This window comes from Oryza sativa, chromosome 10, assembly GCF_034140825.1.
Source record: "Oryza sativa Japonica Group chromosome 10, ASM3414082v1".
Lineage (NCBI taxonomy): Eukaryota > Viridiplantae > Streptophyta > Magnoliopsida > Poales > Poaceae > Oryza > Oryza sativa.
The window spans coordinates 8,628,354-8,639,936 of NC_089044.1; positions in this window are offsets into that span (position 1 = coordinate 8,628,354).

Genomic DNA, 11,583 nt, shown 5'->3' on the forward strand with positions numbered 1-11,583 from the left:
CATTAATTGACAAAAATTCGCCGCGCGAATCACGAGGTGAGTTTTTTGCAACGAACGCACCCAATACACTCCAAGATGTCCAAAAATCATGTTTTGGTGATTTTTGAACTTTTTCATTCCGGTCAAAAACATCGCACCCGTGGGGGCTCAACATATGCCAATATTGGCAGTAATTGACCAAAGTTCGTCGCGTGAATAACAAAGTAAGTTTTTGCCACGAACGCAACCAATACACTCCAATATGTCTTAAAATCATATTTTGGTCTTATTGAACTTTTTTATTCCGGTCAAAAACATCGCTCCCGTGGGGCTCAATATATGCCAATATTGGCACTAATTGACAAAACTTCGCCGCCCGAATCACGACGTGAGTTTTTGCCACGAACGCACCCAATACACTCCAATATGTCCAAAAATCATGTTTTGGTGCTTTCTGAACTTTTTCATTCCGGTCAAAAACATCGCTCCCGTGCGGGCTCAATATATGCCAATGTTGACATTAATTGACAAAAGTTCGCCGCGCGAATAACGAAGTGAGTTTTTGCCACGAACGCACCCAATACACTCCAACATGTCCAAAAATCATGTTTTGGTGATTTTTGAAGTTTTTCATTCCGGTCAAAAGACATCGCACCCGTGGGGGCTCAACATATGCCAATATTGGCATTAATGGACAAAAATTCGCCGCGCGAATCACGAGGTGAGTTTTTTGCAACGAACGCACCCAATACACTCCAAGATATCCAAAAATCATGTTTTGGTGATTTTTGGACTTTTTCATTCCGGTCAAAAACATCGCACCCGTGGGGGCTCAACATATGCCAATATTGGCAGTAATTGACCAAAGTTCGTCGCGTGAATCACAAAGTAAGTTTTTGCCACGAACGCAACCAATACACTCCAATATGTCTTAAAATCATATTTTGGTCTTAATGAACTTTTTCATTCCGGTCAAAAACATCGCTCCCGTGCGGGCTCAATATGTGCCAATATTGGCACTAATTGACAAAAGTTCACCGCGCGAATAACGAAGTGAGTTTTTGCCACGAACGCACCCAATACACTCCAACATGTCCAAAAATCATGTTTTGGTGATTTTTGAACTTTTTCATTCCGGTCAAAAGACATCGCACCCGTGGGGCTCCATATATGCCAATATTGGCACTAATTGACAAAAGTTCGCCGCGCGAATCATGAATTGAGTTTTTGCCACGAACGCACCCAATACACTCCAACATGTCAAAAAATCATGTTTTGATGCTTTTTGAACTTTTTCATTCCGGTCAAAAAACATCGCTCCCGTGGGGGCTCAACATATGCCAATATTGGCAGTAATTGACCAAAGTTCGCCGCCCAAATCACGAAGTAAGTTTTTGCCACGAACGCACCCAATACACTCCAATATGTCCAAAAATCATGTTTTGGTGCTTTTTGAACTTTTTCATTCTGGTCAAAAACATCGCACCCGTGGGGCTCAATATATGCCAATATTGACACTAGTTGACAAAAGTTCGCCGCGCGAATCACGAAGTGAGTTTTTGCCACGAACGCACCCAATACAGTCGAATATGTCCAAAAATCATATTTTGGTGCTCTTTGAATTTTTTCATTCCGGTCAAAAAACATCGCACCTGTGTGGGGCCAATATACGCTAATATTTGTACTAATTGACAAAAGTTCGCCGCGCAAATCACGAAGTGAGTTTTTGCAACGAACGCACCCAATACAGTCGAATAAGTTCAAAAATCATGTTTTGGTGCTTTTTGAACTTTTTCAATCCGGTCAAAAAACATCGCACCCATGTGGGGCCAATATACGCTAATATTGGTACTAATTGACAAAACTTCGCCGCCCGAATCACGACGTGAGTTTTTGCCACGAACGCACCCAATACACTCCAATATGTCCAAAAATCATGTTTTGGTGCTTTCTGAACTTTTTCATTCCGGTCAAAAACATCGCTCCCGTGGGGGCTCAATATATGCCAATATTGACACTAGTTGACAAAAGTTCGCCGCGCGAATCACGAAGTGAGTTTTTGCCACGAACGCACCCAATACAGTCGAATATGTCCAAAAATCATATTTTGGTGCTCTTTGAATTTCTTCATTCCGGTCAAAAAACATCGCACCCGTGTGGGGCCAATATACGCTAATATTGGTACTAATTGACAAAACTTTGCCGCCCGAATCACGACGTGAGTTTTTGCCACGAACGCACCCAATACACTCCAATATGTCCGAAAATCATGTTTTGGTGCTTTTTGAACTTTTTCATTCCGGTCAAAAACATCGCTCCCGTGGGGGCACAATATATGCCAATGTTGACATTAATTGACAAAAGTTCGCCGCGTGAATAACGAAGTGAGTTTTAGCCACGAACGCACCCAATGCAATCCAATATGTCCAAAACTCATGTTTGGGTGCTTGTTGATCTTTTTCATTCCGTTCAAAAAACATCGCACCTTGGGGCTCAATATATGCCAATTTTGGCACTAATTGACAAAAGTTCGCTGCACGAATCACGAAGTGAGTTTTTGCCATGAACGCACCCAATGCAGTCCAATATGTCCAAAAATCATGTTTTGGTGCTTTTTCAACTTTTTCAATCCGGTAAAAAAAAATCGCACCCGTGGGGGCTAAATATATGCCAATATTGGCAGTAATTGACAAAAGTTCGTCGCGCGAATCACGAAGCGAGTTTTTGCCACGAACGCACCCAATACACTCCAATATGTCCAAAAATCATGTTTTGGTCTTTTTGAACTTTTTCATTCCGGTCAAAAAACATCGCACCCGTGGGGGCTCAACATATGCCAATATTGGCAGTAATTGACCAAAGTTCGTCGCGCTAATCACGAAGTGAGTTTTTGCCACGAACGCACCCAATACAGTCCAATATGTCCAAAAATCATGTTTTTGTGCTTATTGAACTTTTTCAATCCGGTCAAACACATCGCACCCGTGGGGGCTCAATATATCCCAATATTGGCATAAATTGACTAAAGTTCGTCGCGCGAATCACGAAGTGAGTTTTTGCAACGAATGCACCCAATACACTCCAATATGTCCAAAAATCATGTTTTGGTCTTTTTGAAGTTTTTCATTCCGGTCAAAAAAAAATCACCCGTGGGGCTCAATATATGCCAATATTGGCACTAATTGACAAAAGTTCGCCGCGCGAATCACGAAGTGAGTTTTTGCCATGAACGCACCCAATACACTCCAACATGTCCAAAAATCATGTTTTGGTGATTTTTGAACTTTTTCATTCCGGTCAAAAACATCGCACCCGTGGGGGCTCAACATATGCCAATATTGGCATTAATTGATAAAAGTTCGCCGCGCGAATCACGAGGTGAGTTTTTTGCAACAAACGCAGCCAATACACTCCAATATGTCCAAAAATCATGTTTTGGTGATTTTTGAACTTTTTTATTCCGGTCAAAAACATCGCTCCCGTGCGGGCTCAATATATGCCAATGTTGACATTAATTGAGAAAAGTTCGCCGCGCGAATAACGAAGTGAGTTTTTGCCACGAACGCACCCAATGCACTCTAATATGTCCAAAACTCATGTTTGGGTGCTTTTTGAATTTTTTCATTCCGGTCAAAAAACATCGCACCTGTGTGGGGCCAATATACGCTAATATTTGTACTAATTGACAAAAGTTCGCCGCCCGAATCACGACGTGAGTTTTTGCCACGAACGCACCCAATACACTCCAATATGTCCGAAAATCATGTTTTGGTGCTTTTTGAACTTTTTCATTCCGGTCAAAAACATCGCTCCCGTGGGGGCTCAATATATGCCAATGTTGACATTAATTGACAAAAGTTCGCCGCGTGAATAACGAAGTGAGTTTTAGCCACGAACGCACCCAATGCAATCCAATATGTCCAAAACTCATGTTTGGGTGCTTGTTGATCTTTTTCATTCCGTTCAAAAAACATCGCACCTTGGGGCTCAATATATGCCAATTTTGGCACTAATTGACAAAAGTTCGTTGCACGAATCACGAAGTGAGTTTTTGCCATGAACGCACCCAATGCAGTCCAATATGTCCAAAAATCATGTTTTGGTGCTTTTTCAACTTTTTCAATCCGGTCAAAAAAAATCGCACCCGTGGGGGCTAAATATATGCCAATATTGGCAGTAATTGACAAAAGTTCGTCGCGCGAATCACGAAGCGAGTTTTTGCCACGAACGCACCCAATACACTCCAATATGTCCAAAAATCATGTTTTGGTCTTTTTGAACTTTTTCATTCCGGTCAAAACCATCGCACCCGTGGGGCTCAATATATGCCAATATTGGCACTAGTTGACAAAGGTTCGCCGCGCGAATCACGAATTGAGTTTTTGCCACGAACCCACCCAATACACTCCAATATGTCCAAAAATCATGTTCTGGTGCTTTTTGAACTTTTTCATTCCGGTCAAAAAAATCGCACCCGTGGTGGCTTAATAAATGCCAAAATTAGCATTAATTGACAAAACTTCGCCCCGGGAATCACGAATTGAGTTTTTGCCTCGAACGCACACAATACACTCCAATAAGTCCAAAAATCATGTTTTGGTGCTTTTTAAACTTTTTCAATCCGGTCAAAAACATCGCACCCGTGGGGGCTCAACATATGCGAATATTGGCATTAATTGACAAAAGTTCGTCGCGCGAATCACGAAGTGAGTTTTTGCCACGAACGCACCCAATACACTCCAATGTGTCCAAAAATCATGTTTTGGTGCTTTTTGAACTTTTTCATTCCGGTCAAAAACATCGCACCCGTGGGGGCTCAACATATGCCAATATTGGCATTAATTGATAAAAGTTCGCCGCGCGAATCACGAGGTGAGTTTTTTAAAACAAACGCAGCCAATACACTCCAATATGTCCAAAAATCATGTTTTGGTGATTTTTGAACTTTTTTATTCCGGTCAAAAACATCGCTCCCGTGCGGGCTCATTATATGCCAATGTTGACATTAATTGAGAAAAGTTCGCCGCGCGAATAACGAAGTGAGTTTTTGCCACGAACGCACCCAATGCACTCTAATATGTCCAAAACTCATGTTTGGGTGCTTTTTGAACTTTTTCATTCCGGTCAAAAAAATCGCACCCGTGGTGGCTCAATAAATGCCAATATTAGCATGAATCGACAAAACTTCGCCCCGAGAATCACGAATTGAGTTTTTGCCTCGAACGCACCCAATACACTCCAATAAGTCCAAAAATCATGTTTTGGTGCTTTTTAAACTTTTTCAATCCGGTCAAAAACATCGCACCCGTGGGGGCTCAACACATGCCAATATTGGCATCAATTGACAAAAGTTCGTCGCGCGAATCACGACGTGAGTTTTTGCCACGAACGCACCCAATACAGTCCAATATGTCCAAAAATCATGTTTTGGTGCTTTTTGAACTTTTTCAATCCGGTCAAAAACATCGCACCCGTGGGGGCTCAACATATGCTAATTTTGGCATTAATTGACAAAAGTTCGCCGCGCGAATCACAAGGTGAGTTTTTTGCCATGAACGCACCCAATACATCAATATGTCCAAAAATCATGTTTTGGTGATTTTTGAACTTTTTCATTCCGGTCAAAAACATCGCACCCGTGGGGCTCAATATATGCCAATATTGGCACTAGTTGACAAAGGTTCGCCGCGCGAATCACGAATTGAGTTTTTGCCACGAACCCACCCAATACACTCCAATATGTCCAAAAATTATGTTTTGGTGCTTTTTGAACTTTTTCATTCCGGTCAAAAAAAATCGCACCCGTGGTGGCTCAATAAATGCCAAAATTAGCATTAATTGACAAAACTTCGTCCCGGGAATCACGAATTGAGTTTTTGCCTCGAACGCACAAAATACACTCCAATAAGTCCAAAAATCATGTTTTGGTGCTTTTTATACTTTTTCAATCCGTTCAAAAACATCGCACCCGTGGGGGCTCAACATATGCCAATATTGGCATTAATTGACAAAAGTTCGTCGCGCGAATCACGAAGTGAGTTTTTGCTACGAACGCACCCAATACAGTCCAATATGTCCAAAAATCATGTTTTGGTGCTTTTTGAACTTTTTCAATCTTGTCAAAAACATCGCACCCATGGGGGCTCAATATATCCCAATATTGGCATAAATTGACAAAAGTTCGTCGCGCGAATCACGAAGTGAGTTTTTGCCACGAACGCACCCAATACACTCCAATATGTCCAAAAATCATGTTTTGGTCTTTTTGAAGTTTTTCATTCCGGTCAAAACCAAATCACCCGTGGGGCTCAATATATGCCAATATTGGCACTAATCGACAAAAGTTCACCGCGCGAATCACGAAGTGAGTTTTTGCCACGAACGCACCCAATACACTGTAACATGTCCAAAAATCATGTTTTGGTGCTTTTTGAACTTTTTCATTCCGGTCAAAAACATCGCACCCGTGGGGCTCAATATATGCCAATATTGGCACTAGTTGACAAAGGTTCGCCGCGCGAATCACGAATTAAGTTTTTGCCACGAACCCACCCAATACACTCCAATATGTCAAAAAATCATGTTTTGGTGCTTTTTGAACTTTTTCATTCCGGTCAAAAAAAATCGCACCCGTGGTGGCTCAATAAATGCCAAAATTAGCATTAATTGACAAAACTTCGCCCCGGGAATCACGAATTGAGTTTTTGCCTCGAACGCACACAATACACTCCAATAAGTCCAAAAATCATGTTTTGGTCTTTTTGAAGTTTTTCATTCCGGTCAAAAACAAATCACCCGTGGGGCTCAATATATGCCAATATTGGCATTAATTGACAAAAGTTCGCCGCGCGAATCACGAAGTGAGTTTTTGCCACGAACGCACCCAATACACTCCAACATGTCCAAAAATCATGTTTTGGTGATTTTTGAACTTTTTCATTCCGGTCAAAAACATCGCACCCGTGGGGGCTCAACATATGCCAATATTAGCATTAATTGACAAAAGTTCGCCGCGCGAATCACGAGGTGAGTTTTTTGCAACAAACGCACCCAATACACTCCAATATGTCCAAAAATCATGTTTTGGTGATTTTTGAACTTTTTCATTCCGGTCAAAAACATCGCTCCCGTGCGGGCTCAATATATGCCAATGTTGACATTAATTGACAAAAGTTCGCCGCGCGAATAACGAAGTGAGTTTTTGCCACGAACGCACCCAATGCACTCCAATATGTCCAAAAATCATGTTTTGGTGCTTTTTGAACTTTGTCATTCCGGTCAAAAACATCGCACCGTGGGGCTCAATATATGCCAATATTGGCACTACTTGACAAAATTCGCTGCGCGAATCACGAAGTAAGTTTTTGCCTCGATCGCACCCATTGCACTCCAATATATCCAAAAATCATGTTTTTGTGCTTTCTGAACTTTTTCAATCCGGTCAAAAAATATCGCACCCGTGTGGGGCCAATATATGCTAATATTGGGACTAAGTGATAAAAGTTCGCTGCGCAAATCACGAGGTGAGTTTTTTGCAACGAACGCACCCAATACACTCCAATATGTCCAAAAATTATGTTTTGGTGATTTTTGAACTTTTTCATTCCGGTCAAAAACATCGCTCCCGTGCGGGCTCAATATATGCCAATGTTGACATTAATTGACAAAAGTTCGCCGCGCGAATAACGAAGTGAGTTTTTGCCACGAACGCACCCAATGCACTCCAATATGTCCAAAACTCATGTTTGGGTGCTTTTTGAACCTTTTCATTCCGGTCAAAAAAAATCGCACCCGTGGTGGCTCAATAAATGCCAATATTAGCATTAATTGACAAAACTTTGCCCCGATAATCACGAATTGAGTTTTTGCCTCGAACGCACACAATACACTCCAATAAGACCAAAAATCATGTTTGGTGCTTTTTAAACTTTTTCAATCCGGTCAAAAACATCGCACCCGTGGGGGCTCAACATATGCCAATATTGGCATTAATTGACAAAAGTTCGTCGCGCGAATCACGAAGTGAGTTTTTGCCACGAACGCACCCAATACACTCCAATATGTCCAAAAATCATGTTTCGGTGATTTTTGAACTTTTTCAATCCGGTCAAAAGCATCGTACCCGTGGGGGCTCAACATATGCCAATATTGGCATTAATTGACAAAAGTTCGCCGCGCGAATCACGAGGTGAGTTTTTGCCATGAACGCACCCAATACATCAATATGTCCAAAAATCATGTTTTGGTGATTTTTGAACTTTTTCATTCCGGTCAAAAACATCGCTCCCGTGAGGCCTCAATATATGCCAATGTTGGCATTAATTGACAAAGGATCGCCGCGCGAATCACAAGGTGAGTTTTTGCCACGAACGCACCCAATACACTGTAACATGTCCAAAAATCATGTTTTGGTGCTTTTTGAACTTTTTCATTCCGGTCAAAAACATCGCACCCGTGGGGCTCAATATATGCCAATATTGGCACTAGTTGACAAAGGTTCGCCGCGCGAATCACGAATTGAGTTTTTGCCACGAACCCACCCAATACACTCCAATATGTCCAAAAATCATGTTCTGGTGCTTTTTGAACTTTTTCATTCCGGTCAAAAAAATCGCACCCGTGGTGGCTTAATAAATGCCAAAATTAGCATTAATTGACAAAACTTCGCCCCGGGAATCACGAATTGAGTTTTTGCCTCGAACGCACACAATACACTCCAATAAGTCCAAAAATCATGTTTTGGTGCTTTTTAAACTTTTTCAATCCGGTCAAAAACATCGCACCCGTGGGGGCTCAACATATGCCAATTTTGGCATCAATTGACAAAAGTTCGTCGCGCGAATCACGAAGTGAGTTTTTGCCACGAACGCACCCAATACAGTCCAATATGTCCAAAAATCATGTTTTGGTGCTTTTTGAACTTTCTCAATCCGGTCAAAAACATCGCACCCGTGGGGGCTCAATATATGAAAATATTGGCATAAATTGACAAAAGTTCGTCGCGCGAATCACGAAGTGGGTTTTTGCCACGAACGCACCCAGTACACTCCAATAAGTCCAAAAATCATTTTTTGGTGATTTTTGAACTTTTTCATTCCGGTCAAAAACATCGCACCCGTGGGGGCTCAAGATATGCCAATATTGGCACTAATTGACAAAAGTTCGCGGCGAGAATCACGAAGTGAGTTTTTGCCACGAACGCACCCAATACACGCCAATGTGTCCAAAAATCATGTTTTGGTGCTTTTTGAACTTTTTCATTCCGGTCAAAAACAACGCACCCGTGGGGGCTCAAGATATGCCAATATTGGCACTAATTGACAAAAGTTCGCCGCGCGAATCACGAAGTGAGTTTTTGCCACGAACGCACCCAATACACTCCAATATGTCCAAAAATCATGTTTTGGTGCCTTTTTCACTTTTTCAATCCGGTCAAAAACATCGCACCCGTGGGGGCTCAACATATGCCAATATTGGCATCAATTGACAAAAGTTCGTCGTGCGAATCACGAAGTGAGTTTTTGCCACGAACGCACCCAATACACTCCAATGTGTCCAAAAATCATGTTTTGGTGATTTTTGAACTTTTTCAATCGTGTCAAAAACATCGCACTCGTGGGGGCTCAACATATGCCAATATTGGCATTAATTGACAAAAGTTCACCGCGCGAATCACGAGGTGAGTTTTTGCCATGAACGCACCCAATACATCAATATGTCCAAAAATCATGTTTTGGTGATTTTTGAACTTTTTCATTCCGGTCAAAAACATCGCTCCCGTGGGGGCTCAATATATGCCAATGTTGGCATTAATTGACAAAAGATCGCCGCGCGAATCACGAGGTGAGTTTTTGCCACGAACGCACCCAATACACTGTAACATGTCCAAAAATCATGTTTTGGTGCTTTTTGAACTTTTTAATTCCGGTCAAAAACATCGCACCCGTGGGGCTTAATATATGCCAATATTGGCACTAGTTGACAAAGGTTCGCCGCGCGAATCACGAATTGAGTTTGTGCCACGAACCCACCCAATACACTCCAATATGTCCAAAAATCATGTTTTGGTGCCTTTTTCACTTTTTCAATCCGGTCAAAAACATCGCACCCGTGGGGGCTCAACATATGCCAATATTGGCATCAATTGACAAAAGTTCGTCGTGCGAATCACGAAGTGAGTTTTTGCCACGAACGCACCCAATACACTCCAATGTGTCCAAAAATCATGTTTTGGTGATTTTTGAACTTTTTCAATCGTGTCAAAAACATCGCACTCGTGGGGGCTCAACATATGCCAATATTGGCATTAATTGACAAAAGTTCACCGCGCGAATCACGAGGTGAGTTTTTGCCATGAACGCACCCAATACATCAATATGTCCAAAAATCATGTTTTGGTGATTTTTGAACTTTTTCATTCCGGTCAAAAACATCGCTCCCGTGGGGGCTCAATATATGCCAATGTTGGCATTAATTGACAAAAGATCGCCGCGCGAATCACGAGGTGAGTTTTTGCCACGAACGCACCCAATACACTGTAACATGTCCAAAAATCATGTTTTGGTGCTTTTTGAACTTTTTAATTCCGGTCAAAAACATCGCACCCGTGGGGCTTAATATATGCCAATATTGGCACTAGTTGACAAAGGTTCGCCGCGCGAATCACGAATTGAGTTTGTGCCACGAACCCACCCAATACACTCCAATATGTCCAAAAATCATGTTTTGGTGCTTTTTGAACTTTTTCATTCCGGTCAAAAAAAATCGCACCCGTGGTGGCTCAATAAATGCCAAAATTAGCATTAATTGACAAAACTTCGCCCCGGGAATCACGAATTGAGTTTTTGCCTCGAACGCACACAATACACTCCAATAAGTTCAAAAATCATGTTTTGGTGCTTTTTAAACTTTTTCAATCCGGTCAAAAACATCGCACCCGTGGGGGCTCAACATATGCCAATATTGGCATCAATTGACAAAAGTTCGTCGCGCGAATCACGAAGTGAGTTTTTGCCACGAACGCACCCAATACAGTCCAATATGTCCAAAAATCATGTTTTGGTGCTTTTTGAACTTTCTCAATCCGGTCAAAAACATCGCACCCGTGGGGGCTCAATATATGAAAATATTGGCATAAATTGACAAAAGTTCGTCGCGCGAATCACGAAGTGGGTTTTTGCCACGAACGCACCCAGTACACTCCAATAAGTCCAAAAATCATGTTTTGGTCTTTTTGAACTTTTTCAATCCGGTCAAAACCAAATCACCCGTGGGGGCTCAACATATGCCAATATTGGCATTAATTGACAAAAGTTCGCCGCGCGAATCACGAAGTGAGTTTTTGCCACGAACGCACCCAATACACTCCAACATGTCCAAAAATCATTTTTTGGTGATTTTTGAACTTTTTCATTCCGGTCAAAAACATCGCACCCGTGGGGGCTCAAGATATGCCAATATTGGCACTAATTGACAAAAGTTCGCGGCGAGAATCACGAAGTGAGTTTTTGCCACGAACGCACCCAATACACGCCAATGTGTCCAAAAATCATGTTTTGGTGCTTTTTGAACTTTTTCATTCCGGTCAAAAACAACGCACCCGTG